The 18,826-nt window shown below is 52.2% G+C and overlaps 1 long non-coding RNA gene across 2 annotated transcripts in view; it reads right to left on the reverse strand.

Annotated features, from left to right (window-relative positions):
- The window catches only part of LOC146045861 (uncharacterized), a 39,041-nt gene extending 20,873 nt beyond the window's left edge, over positions 1–18,168 (reverse strand). The window contains exon 1 of one of the 2 annotated variants that reach the window (XR_014465638.1): positions 17,589–18,168. This is a non-coding gene — a long non-coding RNA (uncharacterized LOC146045861). The remainder of the gene's footprint in view (positions 1–17,588) is intronic. The other variant, XR_014465637.1, reaches the window with a different exon arrangement.
- Positions 18,169–18,826: the final 658 nt, after the last annotated feature.

Raw genomic sequence — 18,826 nt, forward strand, 5'->3', positions numbered from 1 at the left:
AACTCCCCCCTCAGCTTCTCTGCCCTCACCCTCTCTCTCTAACTCCCCCCTCACCCTCTCTCTAACTCCCCCCTCAGCATCTCTGCCCTCACCCTCTCTCTCTAACTCCCCCCTCAGCCTCTCTGCCCTCACTAACTCTCTAACTCCCCCCTCAGCGTCTCTGCCCTCACCCTCTCTCTAACTCCCCCCTCAGCGTCTCTGCCCTCACCCTCTCTCTAAACCCCCACCCCCCTCAGCCTCTCTGCCATCACCCACTCTTTAACTCCCCCCTCAGTGTCTCTGCCCTCACCCACTCTCTAACTCCCCCCCTCAGCGTCTCTGCCCTCACCCTCTCTCTAACTCCCCCCTCAGCGTCTCTGCCCTCACCCTCTCTGCCCTTGCCCACTCTCTAACTCCCCCCACAACGTCTCTGCCCTCACCCTCTCTCTAACTCCCCCCTCAGCGTCTCTGCCCTCACCCTCTCTCAAACTCCACCCCCTCAGCCCTCACTCACTCTCTAACTCCCCCCTCAGCGTCTCTGCCCTCACCCTCTCTCTAACTCCCCCCTCAGCCTCTCTGCCCTCACCCTCTCTCTAACTCCCCCCTCAGCCTCTCTGCCCTCACCCACTCTCTAACTCCCCCCTCAGCATCTCTATCCTCACCCTCTCTGCCCTTGCCCACTCTCTAACTCCCCCCACAGCGTCTCTGCCCTCACCCTCTCTCTAACTCCCCCCTCAGCGTCTCTGCCCTCACCCTCTCTCTAACTCCCCCCCTCAGCCCTCACTAACTCTCTAACTTCCCCCTCAGCCTCTCTGTCCTCACCCTCTCTCTAACTCCCCCCTCAGCCTCTCTGCCCTCACTAACTCTCTAACTCCCCCCTCAGCTTCTCTGCCCTCACCCTCTCTCTCTAACTCCCCCCTCACCCTCTCTCTAACTCCCCCCTCAGCATCTCTGCCCTCACCCTCTCTCTAACTCCCCCCTCAGCCTCTCTGCTTCACTAACTCTCAAACTCCCCCCTTAGCTTCTCTGCCCTCACCCTCTCTCTCTAACTCCCCCCTCACCCTCTCTCTAACTCCCCCCTTAGCGCCTCTGCCCTCACCCTCTCTCTCTAACTCCCCCCTCAGCCTCTCTGCCCTCACCCACTCTCGAACTCCCCCCTCTCTCTAACTCCCCCCACAGCGTCTCTGCCCTCACCCTCTCTCTAACTCCCCCCTCAGCGTCTCTGCCCTCACCCTCTCTCTAACTCCCCCCCTCAGCCCTCACTAACTCTCTAACTCCCCCTCAGCGTCTCTGCCCTTACCCTTTCTCTAACTCCCCCCTCAGCCTCTCTGTCCTCACCCTCTCTCTAACTCCCCCCTCAGCCTCTCTGCCCTCACTAACTCTCTAACTCCCCCCTCAGCTTCTCTGCCCTCACCCTCTCTCTCTAACTCCCCCTCACCCTCTCTCTAACTCCCCCCTCAGCATCTCTGCCCTCACCCTCTCTCTCTAACTCCCCCCTCAGCCTCTCTGCCCTCACTAACTCTCTAACTCCCCTCTCAGCGTCTCTGCCCTCACCCTCTCTCTAACTCCCCCCTCAGCGTCTCTGCCCTCACCCTCTCTCTAAACCCCCACCCCCCTCAGCCTCTCTGCCATCACCCACTCTTTAACTCCCCCCTCAGTGTCTCTGCCCTCACCCACTCTCTAACTCCCCCCCCTCAGCGTCTCTGCCCTCACCCTCTCTCTAACTCCCCCCTCAGCGTCTCTGCCCTCACCCTCTCTGCCCTTGCCCACTCTCTAACTCCCCCCACAACGTCTCTGCCCTCACCCTCTCTCTAACTCCCCCCTCAGCGTCTCTGCCCTCACCCTCTCTCAAACTCCACCCCCTCAGCCCTCACTCACTCTCTAACTCCCCCCTCAGCGTCTCTGCCCTCACCCTCTCTCTAACTCCACCCTCAGCCTCTCTGCCCTCACCCTCTCTCTAACTCCCCCCTCAGCCTCTCTGCCCTCACCCACTCTCTAACTCCCCCCTCAGCATCTCTATCCTCACCCTCTCTGCCCTTGCCCACTCTCTAACTCCCCCCACAGCGTCTCTGCCCTCACCCTCTCTCTAACTCCCCCCTCAGCGTCTCTGCCCTCACCCTCTCTCTAACTCCCCCCCTCAGCCCTCACTAACTCTCTAACTTCCCCCTCAGCCTCTCTGTCCTCACCCTCTCTCTAACTCCCCCCTCAGCCTCTCTGCCCTCACTAACTCTCTAACTCCCCCCTCAGCTTCTCTGCCCTCACCCTCTCTCTCTAACTCCCCCCTCACCCTCTCTCTAACTCCCCCCTCAGCATCTCTGCCCTCACCCTCTCTCTAACTCCCCCCTCAGCCTGTCTGCCTTCACTAACTCTCAAACTCCCCCTTTAGCTTCTCTGCCCTCACCCTCTCTCTCTAACTCCCCCCTCACCCTCTCTCTAACTCCCCCCTCAGCGCCTCTGCCCTCACCCTCTCTCTCTAACTCCCCCCTCAGCCTCTCTGCCCTCACCCACTCTCGAACTCCCCCCTCTCTCTAACTCCCCCCTCATTGTCTCTGCCCTCACCCTCTCTCTCTAACTCCCCCCTCAGCCTCTCTGCCCTCACTAAGGGGGAGATTCTCTAAGAATCTCCGCCCCCCTTCGCCGCGCATCACATATTTAATTATCGCATATGCTGTAACATATGCGATAATTAAGGCAAAGGACAGCTCTTGCGTTAAGAGCTGTCCTTTGCGGTGAGAGTCGCCGGGTCCCAGCAGGTCCCGGCGGCTCTCCTCTCCCTCCCACACCCGGCGCTGCTGCTGCTGCGCCGGGCTCTCCTCCTCCCTGCACCCGGAAGAGGATTAGTGCAGGGAGGAGGTCACGGGTCCGGGCAGCACTGCGCTGTGCTGCCCGGACACAGGTGAGGGGGCGATGCGGGGCGGCGGGGGGTCGGCGCGGGGCGGCGGAGAGTTGCGATAGAAGCCCATTGGCTTCTATGGGGCATCGCCAGATTTTTCTGGCGATGCCCCCCGCCGCGATAACCCGGCGGGGGGATGCTTACAGCATCCCAAAATGCGGTAAAAACCCCGATAACAGGGTTTTTACCGCATTTTTAGCGTAGAGAATCCCGCCCTGACTCTCTAACTCCCCCCTCAGCATCTCTGCCCTCACCGTCTCTCAAACTCCCCCCTCAGCCTCTCTGCCCTCACCCTCTCTCTAACTCCCCCCTCAGCCTCTCTGCCCTCACTAACTCTCTAACTCCCCCCTCAGCGTCTCTGCCCTCACCCTCTCTCTAACCCCCCCCCTCAGCCTCTCTGCCATCACCCACTCTCTAACTCCCCCCTCAGTGTCTCTGCCCTCACCCACTCTCTAACTCCCCCCTCAGCGTCTCTGCCCTCACCCTCTCTCTAACTCCCCCCCCCTCAGTGTCTCTGCCCTCACCCTCTCTCTCTAACTCCCCCCCTCAGAGTCTCTGCCCTCACCCTCTATCTCCCCCCTCAGCGTTAATGCCCTCACCCTCTCTCTAATTCCCCCCTCAGCTCTAACTCTCTAACTCCCCCCTCAGCATCTCTGCCCTTACCCTCTCTCTCTAACTCCCCCCTCACCCTCTCTCTAACTCCCCCCTCAGCGTCTCTGCCCTCACCCTCTCTCTCTAACTCCACCCTCAGCCTCTCTGCCCTCACCCACTCTCTAACTCCCCCCTCTCTCTAACTCCCCCCTCAGTGTCTCTGCCTCACCCTCTCTCTCTAACTCCCCCCTCAGCCTCTCTGCCCGCACTAACTCTCTAACTCCCCCCCTCAGCGTCTCTGCCCTCACCCTCTCTCTAACTCCCCCCCCTCAGTGTCTCTGCCCTCACCCTCTCTATAACTCCCCCCCTCAGAGTCTCTGCCCTCACCCTCTATCTCCCCCCTCAGCGTTAATGCCCTCACCCTCTCTCTAACTCCCCCCTCAGCATCTCTGCCCTCACCTTCACTCTAACTCCCCCTCAGCCTCTCTGCCCATACCCACTCTCTAACTCCCCCTTCAGCGTCTCTGCCCTCACCCTCTCTCTAACTCCCCCCTCAGCCTCTCTGCCCTCACTAACTCTCTAACTCACCCCTCAGCGTCTCTGCCCTCACCCTCTCTCTAACTCCCCCCTCAGCGTCTCTGCCCTCACGCTCTCTCTAACCCCCCGTCAGCCTCTCTGCCATTACCCACTCTCTAACTCCCCCCTCAGTGTCTCTGCCCTCACCCAATCTCTAACTCCCCCCCTCAGCATCTCTGCCACCCTCTCTCTAACTCCCCCCCCTCAGTGTCTCTGCCCTCACCCTCTCTATAACTCCCCCCTCAGAGTCTCTGCCCTCACCCTCTATCTCCCCCCTCAAATGGTGTCTGCAGCGCTTAAGTGGGGAGGCGTCATGTAAAAAGCAACCCTAAATGAGGCGAAAACGCATCCCAAGGATTGGTCTGTCCATCAAGTACTGGAGACCGAGAGACCGGAACATCAACTCTCTAAAGCCTCTTAAAATCTGAGCACTTTAGCCAGGTTGACAAAGCCGGCCTGAGCGCTCGAAATGCGTTTCCAAAGGATTCCCGCCTCATCTGTGACACCAACCTGCTGCACATCTGTGATACCAACTTGCTGCATGTCTGCACTTTAAACGTACTGACAGCCTGCCTAAATCATCGCTCCCCAGCAATGGCTATGACTGCCAGCTGCATGCGGCTGTCACCACGTGAGAGTGTACAGGACACTGACCTATTAAGAACGGAGATCAGCTTGTGCGGACGGTACGTAGCAGTCCGGGACCATGGACCATCGGCTTCTCCACACAGTAAGGTACTCCTGGTACCTCAACACACAGGACACATGTCACATGCTCTAACTTTCTATCTATAACGTGCAATACATCGCGCGCATCAAGTGCAGTCCAAAAATTAAGCCGGCCTGCGACTGCAAGCCTGAGTAAGAGGAGACTTACTTAGGCTGTAGTCGTAGAGGGTGAACGTGACCGATGGTCGCAGTGTCCTTGTAAACTGCCATTGCATCGCAGTTTGATATGATCACAAATGCCGGCAGGGGGTGGTATGCACCTCCTCCTGCATTTGCATTGCTTGAGGATCCCACGTGATAAGCTGCTGTGAGCAGCTTATCATATGTGACCCAAGCTGAATTTATATAAAATATAAAATCAAAGGCGAGGAATTGGCTGGCAACTTGGGGCGGATGGAGGCCAGAACTGATTTTATATTTTATATAAATACACATTTACGCTGCTAGGTGAAGTTCCTTCGCCTTGCAAGCCAGCCTGCGACTGCAAGACTGAGTAAGGGGAGAATTACTTAAGCTGTAGCCATAGAGGGACACTGCAACCGATGGTCACAATGTCCCTCTAAACTGCCATTGCATCGCAGTTTGATTTGATCACAAATGCCGGCAAGGGGTGGTATGCACCTCCTCCTGCATTTGCATTGCTTGAGGATCCCACATGATAAGCTGCTTATCATTTGCAACCCAAGAATAGAATAGAATCAACTTTATTGGCCATGTGTGCTTGCGCACACTAGGAATTTTTGGGGGATTTACAGTGCAGCATAAATCATGGCTAATGGGGGGAGGCATTACATACATTACATTGAGACATTATATGCGGGGACCACATTTTTAAAGGGCAAAATTCGCCCTGCACCTCTAGCAGTGCCCCACTTAAACAGCCTCACGGGGAAGCCCAGCGCCGCCGCAGACGGCGATACCCGGCGCTTACCCGGCAGCGAAGCGACTTCGGAGGGGCCAGGCCCGCCCCTTTGATGACGGCGGCGGCTGGGCCCGCACCCTTTGATGACATTTTTTTTTTAATATTTATTTTTTAAACTGACACTTGCACGGATCTGAATGATCCATGTAGGCTTCTGCTGATACGAATTAGTATTTAATGGCTGATAAATACAAATTCGTATTGAAAAAATACTTATGCATACGACATCAGTAAAATATGAGAAAAAAAAAAAGAAAACCTCCCCTCTGGTAATATCCACCCACTATTATTGCTTAGCACAAATCTCTGCGTGTATATGTGCTCCCCATGGGAGATCGACACCAGCAAAGTTGCTTAGCAAAATTGCTTAGAAAAATTGCTTAGCACAGATCTCTACGTGTGTATGCCCCTTTACTCAGGCTGCAGTCGCAAAGGGTCACAGCCACCGATGGTACCGATGTTCTTCTAAACTGCAATCACAGTTTGATACGATGGCAAATGGAGGCAGGGGGTGGAATGCACCTCCTCCTGCATTTGCATTGCTTAAGGATTGCACATGATAAACTATTGCAAGCAGCTTATCATATGCAATCCAAACTGAGAGCCTGATTCAGACCTGTTCTCTATGCTGGGAAAAAAATGGTGTCTGCAGTGCTTAAGTGGGGAGGCGTCCTGTAAAAAGCAACCCTGAGTGCGGCGAAACGCATCCCAAGGATTGGTCTGTCCATCAAGTACTGGAGACCGAGAGACCGGAACATCAACTCTCTAAAGCCTCTTAAAATCTGAGCACTTTAGCCAGGTTGACAAAGCCGGCCTGAGCGCTGGAAAACGCGTTTCCAAAGGATTCCCGCCTCATCTGTGACACCAACCTGCTGCACATCTGTGATACCAACTTGCTGCATGTCTGCACTTTAAACGTACTGACAGCCTGCCTAAATCATCGCTCCCCAGCAATGGCTATGACTGCCAGCTGCATGCGGCTGTCACCACGTGAGAGTGTACAGGACACTGACCTAGGAAGAACGTAGATCAGCTTGTGCTAACGGTACGGCCGTAGCAGTCCGGGACCATGGACCATCGGCTTCTCCACACAGTAAGGTACTCCTGGTACCTCAACACACAGGACACATGTCACATGCTCTAACTTTCTATCTATAACGTGCAATACATCGCGCGCATCAAGTGCAGTCCAAAAATTAAGCCGGCCTGCGACTGCAAGCCTGAGTAAGAGGAGACTTACTTAGGCTTTAGTCGTAGAGGGTGAACGTGACCGATGGTCGCAGTGTCCTTGTAAACTGCCATTGCATCGCAGTTTGATATGATCACAAATGCCGGCAGGGGGTGGTATGCACCTCCTCCTGCATTTGCATTGCTTGAGGATCCCACGTGATAAGCTGATGTGAGCAGCTTATCATATGTGACCCAAGCTGAATTTATATAAAATATAAAATCAAAGGCGAGGAATTGGCTGGCAACTTGGGGCGGATGGAGGCCAGAACTGATTTTATATTTTATATAAATATACATTTACGCTGCAAGGTGAAGTTCCTTCGCCTTGCAAGCCAGCCTGCGACTGCAAGACTGAGTAAGGGGAGAATTACTTAAGCTGTAGCCATAGAGGGACACTGCAACCGATGGTCACAATGTCCCTCTAAACTGCCATTGCATCGCAGTTTGATTTGATCACAAATGCCGGCAAGGGGTGGTATGCACCTCCTCCTGCATTTGCATTGCTTGAGGATCCCACATGATAAGCTGCTTATCATTTGCGACCCAAGAATAGAATAGAATCAACTTTATTGGCCATGTGTGCTTGCGCACACTAGGAATTTTTGGGGGATTTACAGTGCAGCGTAAATCATGGATAAGGGGGGGGGGGGAGGCATTACATACATTACATTGAGACATTACATGCGGGGACCACATTTTTAAAGAGCAAAATTCGCCCTGCCCCTCTAGCAGCGCCCCACTTAAACAGCCTCACGGGGAATCCCAGCGCCGCCGCAGACGGCGATACCCGGCGCTTACCCGGCAGCGGAGCGACTTCGGAGGGGCCAGGCCCGCCCCCTTTGATGACGGCGGCTGGGCCCGCACCCTTTGATGACATTTTTTTTTTAATATTTATTTTTTAAACTGACACTTGCACGGATCTGAATGATCCATGTAGGCTTCTGCTGATACGAATTAGTATTTAATGGCTGATAAATACAAATTCGTATTGAAAAAATACGTATGCATACGACATCAGTAAAATATGAGAAAAAAAAAAGAAAACAAAACCTCCCCTCTGGTAATATCCACCCACTATTATTGCTTAGCACAAATCTCTGCGTGTATATGTGCACCCCATGGGAGATCGACACCAGCAAAGTTGCTTAGCAAAATTGCTTAGAAAAATTGCTTAGCACAGATCTCTACGTGTGTATGCCCCTTTACTCAGGCTGCAGTCGCAAAGGGTCACAGCCACCGATGTTACCGATGTTCTTCTAAACTGCAATCACAGTTTGATACGATGGCAAATGGAGGCAGGGGGTGGAATGCACCTCCTCCTGCATTTGCATTGCTTAAGGATTGCACATGATAAACTATTGCAAGCAGCTTATCATATGCAATCCAAACTGAGAGCCTGATTCAGACCTGTTCTCTATGCTGGGAAAAAAATGGTGTCTGCAGTGCTTAAGTGGGGAGGCGTCCTGTAAAAAGCAACCCTGAGTGCGGCGAAACGCATCCCAAGGATTGGTCTGTCCATCAAGTACTGGAGACCGAGAGACCGGAACATCAACTCTCTAAAGCCTCTTAAAATCTGAGCACTTTAGCCAGGTTGACAAAGCCGGCCTGAGCGCTGGAAAACGCGTTTCCAAAGGATTCCTGCCTCATCTGTGACACCAACCTGCTGCACATCTGTGATACCAACTTGCTGCATGTCTGCACTTTAAACGTACTGACAGCCTGCCTAAATCATCGCTCCCCAGCAATGCTATGACTGCCAGCTGCATGCGGCTGTCACCACGTGAGAGTGTACAGGACACTGACCTAGGAAGAACGTAGATCAGCTTGTGCTAACGGTACGGTCGTAGCAGTCCGGGACCATGGACCATCGGCTTCTCCACACAGTAAGGTACTCCTGGTACCTCAACACACAGGACACATGTCACATGCTCTAACTTTCTATCTATAACGTGCAATACATCGCGCGTATCAAGTGTAGTCCAAAAATGAAGCCGGCCTGCGACTGCAAGCCTGAGTAAGAGGAGACTTACTTAGGCTTTAGTCGTAGAGGGTGAACGTGACCGATGGTCGCAGTGTCCTTGTAAACTGCCATTGCATCGCAGTTTGATATGATCACAAATGCCGGCAGGGGGTAGTATTCACCTCCTCCTGCATTTGCATTGCTTGAGGATCCCACGTGATAAGCTGCTGTTAACAGCTTATCATATGTGACCTAAGCTGAATTTATATAAAATATAAAATCAAAGGCGAGGAATTGGCTGGCAACTTGGGGCGGATGGAGGCCAGAACTGATTTTATATTTTATATTAATATACATTTACGCTGCAAGGTGAAGTTCCTTCGCCTTGCAAGCCAGCCTGCGACTGCAAGACTGAGTAAGGGGAGACTTACTTAAGCTGTAGCCATAGAGGGACACTGCAACCGATGGTCACAATGTCCCTCTAAACTGCCATTGCATCGCAGTTTGATTTGATTTGATCACAAATGCCGGCAACGGGTGCACCTCCTCCTGCATTTGCATTGTTTGAGGATCCCACATGATAAGCTGCTTATCATTTGCGACCCAAGAATAGAATAGAATCAACTTTATTGGCCATGTGTGCTTGCGCACACTAGGAATTTTTGGGGGATTTACAGTGCAGCATCAAGCATGGATAAGGGGGGGGGGGAGGCATTACATACATTACATTGGGCCTTATTCTGGTCTGTGCGTACTTTCCTGAATTCTTACGGATGGCGTTTTTTAGCCGTCTGCGCATGCGTGGGCAACGCTATGCGCATGTGCCATGCATGGTCTCCGTACTTGTTCTCACTAATACTGTACAGAAATGTGCACAGCAATCACTCTGGAAATATGGGCGTCTTATGGGAGTCATTCGGTACTACACAGGGGCGTAGTTTCAAAGTGGGCTAAACTGGGCGTAAACATGGGCGTACACGAGGGAGTGCACTCATTCTGGTAGCCGTGCATGCGGACAGCACACCGAATGCACGCGAACCAAAAGGCTAGAAATATGCAGTGTTCATAAGCAAGTATTTCTTTGCGGACACCACTCGGTCATGCGCTAGGCAATCGGAACGCCTAATCACTACGGGCGCACCTCAACCAATGTCAGCTGAACACAATACAATCCACTCCTTTACTCATTACTCATTAATTACACTCTTCTCATTGCTTCAATTGGAACCATTGCAGCTTAAATGGACCATTACTAAACACACACATATATGCTGCAGTTTGGACACACATTTACACTGCAACCAATGGACAGAACTTACTATCACTAATATAAATATACATGTCACTTCTACATTTACCAATTAAACCACACATTTGGGGATGTAAATACACCGCATCGGCGCGTACGGGCAGGTTCCCGTCCGTTCTGACGAGGTAAGACCGTGCAGAATATGTGTGTTTCCACCGCACACGCAAGGTTTGGATGTCGTCCGTAAATACGCCCTGTTGTTCCAGTGTGAGTCCGTCCGTATGTGGAGGTCCGGTGGGCGTTTCTTCGGACGATGACCGCACAGCGTGGCGTGCGGCCCGCTCCGAAAGATTTCGGGAATGTACGCACCGACCAGAATAACCTCCATTGAGACATTACATGCGGGGACCACATTTTTAAAGGGCAAAATTCGCCCTGCCCCTCTAGCAGCGCCCCACTTAAACAGCCTCATGGGGAAGCTCAGCGCCGCTGTAGACGGCGATACCCGGCACTTACAAGGCAGTGGAGCGACTTCGGAGGGGCCAGGCCTGCCCCCTTTGATGATGGCGGCGGCTGGACCCGCACCCTTTGATGACATTTTTTCAAAAATATTTATTTTTTACACTGACACTTGCACGGATCTGAATGATCCATGTAGGCTTCTGCTGATACAAATTAGTATTTAATGGCTGATAAATACAAATTCGTATTGAAAAAATACGTATGCATACAACATAAGTAAAATATGAGAAAAAAAAAGAAAACAAAACCTCCCCTCTGGTAATATCCATCCACTATTATTGCTTAGCACAAATCTCTGCGTGTATATGTGCTCCCCATGGAAGATCGACACCAGCAAAGTTGCTTAGCAAAATTGCTTAGAAAAATTGCTTAGCACAGATCTCTACGTGTGTATGCCCCTTTACTCAGGCTGCAGTCGCAAAGGGTCACAGCCACCGATGGTCCCGATGTTCTTCTAAACTGCAATCACAGTTTGATACAATGGCAAATGGAGGCAGGGGGTGGAATGCACCTCCTCCTGCATTTGCATTGCTTAAGGATTGCACATGATAAACTATTGCAAGCAGCTTATCATATGCAATCCAAACTGAGAGCCTGATTCAGACCTGTTCTCTATGCTGGGGAAAAAATGGTGTCTGCAGCGCATAAGTGGGGAGGCGTCCTGTAAAAAGCAACCCTGAGTGCGGCGAAACGCATCATAAGGATTGGTCTGTCCATCAAGTACTGGAGACCGAGAGACCGGAACATCAACTCTCTAAAGCCTCTTGAAATCTGAGCACTTTAGCCAGGTTGACAAAGCCGGCCTGAGCGCTCGAAACGCGTTTCCAAAGGATTCCCGCCTCATCTGTGACACCAACCTGCTGCACATCTGTGATACCAACTTGCTGCATGTCTGCACTTTAAACGTACTGACAGCCTGCCTAAATCATCGCTCCCCAGCAATGGCTATGACTGCCAGCTGCATGCGGCTGTCACCACGTGAGAGTGTACAGGACACTGACCTAGGAAGAACGTAGATCAGCTTGTGCGAACGGTAGGGCCGTAGCAGTCCGGGACCATGGACCATCGGCTTCTCCACACAACAAGGTACTCCTGGTACCTCAACACACAGGACACATGTCACATGCTCTAACTTTCTATCTATAACGTGCAATACATCGCGCGCATCAAGTGCAGTCCAAAAATTAAGCCGGCCTGCGACTACAAGCCTGAGTAAGAGGAGACTTACTTAGGCTGTAGTCGTAGAGGGTGAACGTGACCGATGGTCGCAGTGTCCTTGTAAACTGCCATTGCATCGCAGTTTGATATGATCACAAATGCCGGCAGGGGGTGGTATGCACCTCCTCCTGCATTTGCATTGCTTGAGGATCCCACGTGATAAGCTGCTGTGAGCAGCTTATTATATGTGACCCAAGCTGAATTTATATAAAATATAAAATCAAAGGCGAGTGATTGGCTGGCAACTTGGGGCGGATGGAGGCCAGAACTGATTTTATATTTTATATAAATATACATTTACGCTGCAAGGTGAAGTTCCTTCGCCTTACAAGCCGGCCTGCAACTGCAAGACTGAGAAAGCGGAGACTTACCTAAGCTGTAGCCGTAGAGGGACACTGCAACCGATGGTCACAATGTCCCTCTAAATTGCCATTGCATCGCAGTTTGATTTGATCACAAATGCCGGCAAGGGGTGGTATGCACCTCCTCCTGCATTTGCATTGCATGAGGATCCCACATGATAAGCTGCTTATCATTTGCGACCCAAGAATAGAATAGAATAGAATCAACTTTATTGGCCATGTGTGCTTGCGCACACTAGGAATTTTTTGGGGATTTACAGTGCAGCATCAAGCATGGATAAGGGGGGGGGGGGAGGCATTACATACATTACATTGAGACATTACATGTGGGGACCACATTTTTAAAGGGCAAAATTCGCCCAGCCCCTCTAGCAGCGCCCCACTAAAACAGTCTCACAGGGAAGCCCAGCGCCGCCATAGACGGCGATACCCGGCGCTTTCCCGGCAGCGGAGCGATTTCGGAGGGGTCAGGCCCACCCCCTTTGATGACGGCGGTGGCTGGGCCCGCACCCTTTGATGACATTGCGGCCCGGGCACGCCCCTCTTGTGACATTGGCGGCCCGGGACCGCCCCCAGCTTTAACATCAGCGGGCCAGTGAACACTAATAAGCAGGGACAGTACAGTTATCACACAGGGAACACATACCTGCCGAGCTGCACAGCACCTAGGCAGCCATCAGAGGCACCACTGGTCGCTGCAGCAGCCAGGTAGGTAGCGATATAAGCAAGGACAGTGGTGGTGGTGGGGGGCGGGGGGATAGAGCCGGATTATAATGGAGGCACAAGGGGTCAGGCACAAGGTTTTGTGCATGGGAGTGGGGTAGTGCTGCAGCTTCACCTATCTGCCAATGTGACAATGATTAATGGTGCTGAGCATCAGGAGCCAAGGCACACTGATTGCACAAGTGTGCAGTGCATTCCTGGGAGTTGTCTAAGTCCCATGACACTTTAAACCAGAGGGCAGAGGCTGAGAGGATTGTGCTGAGCTCTAATTGGTGGAGCTCATTACCTGCCCATGGAGAACAGCAGCAGCAGCTTAGTCATGGGAGGGTTTTTAATCAAAGGCAGCACTAGGACTGTGAGGTCTCCTACAGAGTAAGGTGCAGAGGGACAAACACAGGCTTTTCATATGGTATGTATTTATGTGTATGTGTGTGTGTGTGTGTATATATGTGTATATATATATATATATATATATGTATATATATGCAGTTACCCATTGACCAAGTTTATACTGCCTTTACTCTGTGTTTTGACAGTGTAATATTCTCCCATGCAGTGTGCGGCCAGTAATGACAAGTGCAAGGGGGCCCCCCTGGCTAAAGTACCCCGGGCCCCCCGAAGGCTTAATCTGGCACTGATCCCACATGATAAGCTGCTTATCATTTGCGACCCAAGAATAGAATAGAATCAACTTTATTGGCCATGTGTGCTTGCGCACACTAGGAATTTTTTGTGGATTTACAGTGCAGCATCAAGCACTGGGGGGCGGGGGGGGGGGCGGCATTACATACATTACATTGAGACATTACATGCGGGGACCACATGTCCGACGAGCAGCACAGCGCATAGGCAGCCATCAGTGGCGCCACTGGTCTCTGCAGCAGCCAGGTAGGTAACGATATAAGTAGTGTTCCCGCTAGGCTGCTTTAGCTCTAGCAGCGCCCCGCTAAAACAGCCTCACGGGGAAGCAAAGTGCCGCCGTAGATGGCGATGCCCAGCGCTTCCTCAGCAGCACACCGACTTCGGAGGGGCCGGGCCCGCCCCCTTTGGTGATGGCGGTGGCCAGGCCCGCCCCCTTTGATGACGGCAGCGGCCCGGGCATGCCCCTCTTGTGACATTGGCGGCCCGGTCCGCCCCCGGCGCCCTGCCCGCTCTAACTGCTAGAGTGAACACTAATAAGCAGGGACAGTACAGTTATCACACAGGGAACACATACCTGCCGAGCTGCACAGCACCTAGGCAGCCATCAGAGGCACCACTGGTCAATGCAGCAGCCAGGTAGGTAGCGATATAAGCAAGGACAGTGGTGGTGGTGGGGGGCGGGGGGGATAGAGTCACTGAGGCCTGGGGAGAGACAATGAGGTCTGAGGCTGGAGTTGGGCCCTCCCTGGGCTGAGTTCCACGCCTCTGCCCCCTATAGTCTAATCATACATCCTCCCTGGGGGGGACGGGGGGTGCTGCCACAGGATAGATGGCTCCTGCATCTGCTGATGCTGGGGGACGGCGGCTTGGTTCTGTGGGACTGATATATCCCCTGTCCTGGCCGGGTGCTGCCTCCAGGTGCCGATGGGGGCCACCGTCACCTCTGGGGGTAATCATGCCGGGGACCATGCCTGCGGCCAGGTCCTGAGCCTCTGGTGCCGTCCCCGGGGGCTGAGCTGTGCGCCGCTGGCTGGGGCCTGGTCCACTGCCGCATCATCCGGTGCTGCATCTCCGTGCATCTCCTGCAGTTGCAGTGAGCCCACCCCGGCTGGGGTGGGGGGGAGTGGTCACCGTGCCGCCATTCGTCCTCCTCCTACGCCGTACTCCGTCCAGGGCGCCCTTTCTGAGGCCCCTACCGGAAGCTCAGCTAAATTTATATAAAATATAACATCAAAGGCGAGTGATTGGCTGGCAACTTGGGGCGGATGGAGGCCAGAACTGATGTTACATTTTATATAAATATAAATATATGCTTCAAGGTGAAGTTCCTTTGCCTTACAAGCCAGCCTGCGACTGCAAGACTGAGAAAGCGGAGACTTACCTAAGCTGTAGCCGTAGAGGGACACTGCAACCGATGGTCACAATGTCCCTCTAAACTGCCATTGCATCGCAGTTTGATTTGATCACAAATTCCGGCAAGGGGTGGTATGCACCTCCTCCTGCATTTGCATTGCTTTAGGATCCCACATGATAAGCTGCTTATCATTTGCGACCCAAGAATAGAATAGAATAGAATCAACTTTATTGGCCATGTGTGCTTGCGCACACTAGGAATTTTTTGTGGATTTACAGTGCAGCATCAAGCACTGGGGGGGGGGGCGGCATTACATACATTACATTGAGACATTACATGCGGGGACCACATGTCCGACGAGCAGCACAGCGCATAGGCAGCCATCAGTGGTGCCACTGGTCTCTGCAGCAGCCAGGTAGGTAACGATATAAGTAGTGTTCCCGCTAGGCTGCTTTAGCTCTAGCAGCGCCCCGCTAAAACAGCCTCACGGGGAAGCAAAGTGCCGCCGTAGATGGCGATGCCCAGCGCTTCCTCAGCAGCACACCGACTTCGGAGGGGCCGGGCCCGCCCCCTTTGGTGACGGCGGTGGCCAGGCCCGCCCCCTTTGATGACGGCAGCGGCCCGGGCATGCCCCTCTTGTGACATTGGCGGCCCGGTCCGCCCCCGGCGCCCTGCCCGCTCTAACTGCTAGAGTGAACACTAATAAGCAGGGACAGTACACTTTTCACACAGGGAACACATACCTGCCGAGCTGCACAGCACCTAGGCAGCCATCAGCCGCACCACTGGTCGTTGCAGCAGCCAGGTATGTAACAATATAAGCCGGGACAGTACAGTATCACACAGGAAACACATACCCGCCGAGCTGCACAGCGCCTAGGCAGCCATCAGAGGCGCCACTGGTCGCTGCGGACTCCTGCATCTGCTGATGCTGCGGGACAGCAGCTTGGGCCTGATCTTTCCCCTGTCCTGGCCGGAAGCCGCCTCCAGGTGCCGATGGGGGCCACCGTCGCCTCGGGGGTCATCATGCCGGGGACCGTGCCTGTGGCTGGGTCCTGAGCCTATGGTGCCGTACCCGGGGGCTGAGCTGTGCGCCGCTGGCTGCGGCCTGGTCCAGTGTGGCGTCATCCAGTGCCGCATCTCCGTGCATCTCCTGCCGTTGCAGTGCACCCGCCCCGCCCGGGGTGGGGGGGGAGTAGTCACCGTGCCGCCATCCGTCCTCCCCCTCCGCCGTCATGGCGCCCTTTCTCCGCCCCGTACCGGAAGCTCAGCTAAATTTATATAAAATATAACATCAAAGGTGAGTGATTGGCTGGCAACCTGGGGCGGATGGAGGCCAGAACTGATGTTATATTTTATATAAATATACACTTACGCTGCAAGGTAAAGTTTTCTTCACCTCGCAAGCCAGCCTGCGACTGCAAGACTGAGTAAGATGAGACTTACTTAAGCTGTAGTCCTATAGGAACACCCCGACCAATGGTCGCAATGACCCGCTACACTGCCATTGCATCGCAGTTTGATATGATCACAAATGCCAGCAGGGGGTGGTAAGCACCTCCTCCTGCATTTGCATTGCTTGAGGATCCCACATGATAAGCTGCTGTGAACAACTTATCATATGTGACCGAAGCTGAATTTATATAAAATATAACATCAAAGGCTGGCAACTTGGGGCGGATGGAGGCCAGAACTGATGTTATATTCTCTATAAATATACATTTACGCTGCATGGTGAAGTTATCTCCCCATGTGACTCCAATATCTTCGGCCACTTAAAAAACAAACACTTAAAGGTGAACGGTTCACCTGTGACAAGGAGGTGCAGGAGACCGTGGAAACCTGGATTCATCAGCAACAAAGGAGTTTCTACACTGAATCCATCCACTCCCTTGTTACGCGCTGGATCATTGCATCAATGTCAATTATGTGTAGTTGTAATGTTACACATGAACTGTAATTAAATATTCTTTGATTAAAATATTGTTTACATACAACCGTAGTCTCCCTTTTCATTTGGGCACACCTTATATATCATCTGTAGACCCCATTTTCTATGCAGATGTCATTTGTTCATTATGTAAATGGTAGTGTCTACAAAACTCCTATGGACAAATCTCTACTTACATTCCAGCAAATGTGATTGTAAAACTCATTATGGCCCTTATTCTGGTTGCCACGCAGGGAACGGTGGTGGCACTGTGCATACGCAAGCAGGACAGCGGGCGGGGGTGGCCCCATTAGAATATGGGAGTGTTTCATGGACGTTCCTATAAGAACTCAGGGCGTTCTCATGCTAATGAGGCCATGATGCGGGGGGTGGGCAGCTGGTGACATCACCGGATGTCAGCTGCCCCCCCATTTCCTTCCCAGTGTGCCCACATATGTAAGTGCCTTGAAAGTCACTTTTATTTGCATGCACGCACCACATCCTTCAATGGTCGGCAACCATCAAAAGATGTGGCCGTTCCCCCCTGGCCTGTGAATGGATGTTACTTTGTGGATGTTACTGCAACAGCCAACCATTCACAAGGCGGGCTTTGGTGTAATCACAACGCGGCAAATTTACAGCCTTGCGAATCAACCAGAATAATCCCCTATATGTAAATTACAAGACAGGAAGTGATCACATACTCACCTGCTATTAAATGGTGCCCTCCGGGATACCAGGTGTAGGGGGTGCGGGAATTCCAGCAGATGTAACGGGATGCACTTCTGGAAGTCAGAACATCGCCTCTAAATTCCGGAGTCCCCTGTGCATTCAGCGAATGTGCGGACCAGCATGGATTGGAGTCTACTGATATCATTTCTCTGACTGAGCCCTGAAATGTCTTTTTCGCAATTATCATACATTAAATGCTGTTAAATCTATGTATTACATGACATGCAAATAATAGTAAAGCGTGGAGCAGATACTGTAAAAAACAATATATGTAATTCAACATAGTGGAACGATCACATTGTAAATAAGCTGGAAACTGATTATTGCCGCCGGCCAATGTAACAGGTGAAGAATAGTCAGTGCGACGAGCTGACGCCTGGGAACCGTGTAATGTATATTGAGCTCTGTAATGCTGGCCACACATCAGACCAACTTTTCTCCAACCATCCAGCTTGGAGGGAATAAAAATCTGGTACTGGACGGGAACAAAGGACAATCAGAAATGTGCTCACAAACCCAGGAAAACTGACTAAAAAATTCAGTCAACTTGTTTAAATCAAACAGGTCCAACTACTGTACCGTGTCTGAGCGACAGTTTTTTTTCTTTTCAAGATTTTGGGTGCAAATATTTGAAGTAAATATTACATTTGCTCCCATCCAGTGACAGATTTTTATTCCATCCAAGCAACTAGTTGGATGGTTGGAGGAAAGTTGGTCTGATGTGTGGCCAGCATAAGTACCCACCTGAAGTAGCCCAAGTAGCCCAACCCTGAGAGGGAGAGTGATCAGATAGTATACAGGGCATTCCGGGGGAAATACAGAAACCAGGGTCTCCTTATAGAACAGATGCTAAACCAACTAAAATACTGATTTATTAGAAGATGATTATAATACAGTTCCTCCATCCGGTGCGTTGTCGGCCGCTGGAGGCGGCATTTCAGCTCACACCGGCCGGGGAGGGATGGGCTGAAATAAGTGACCAGTGGCTGTGCGTGGCTAAACCTAATCCTAATGAGCACAAACAGCTTGATAAAATACATCAATAGAGTATCACCCCATCTCCTTGGGGCTAATTCAGACCTGATCACGTGGCTGCGAATTTGCATATCAGCCGATTCTTCATAAACTGCACATGCGCACGTCCCCTAGTACCCATTCCAAGTCCTTCTATTCCATTCCAGACTCTTCACCCACTCTACTATTGTAGCAGCATC

Source organism: Crinia signifera, chromosome 11, assembly GCF_055691185.1.
Source record: "Crinia signifera chromosome 11, ASM5569118v1, whole genome shotgun sequence".
Taxonomy (NCBI): domain Eukaryota; kingdom Metazoa; phylum Chordata; class Amphibia; order Anura; family Myobatrachidae; genus Crinia; species Crinia signifera.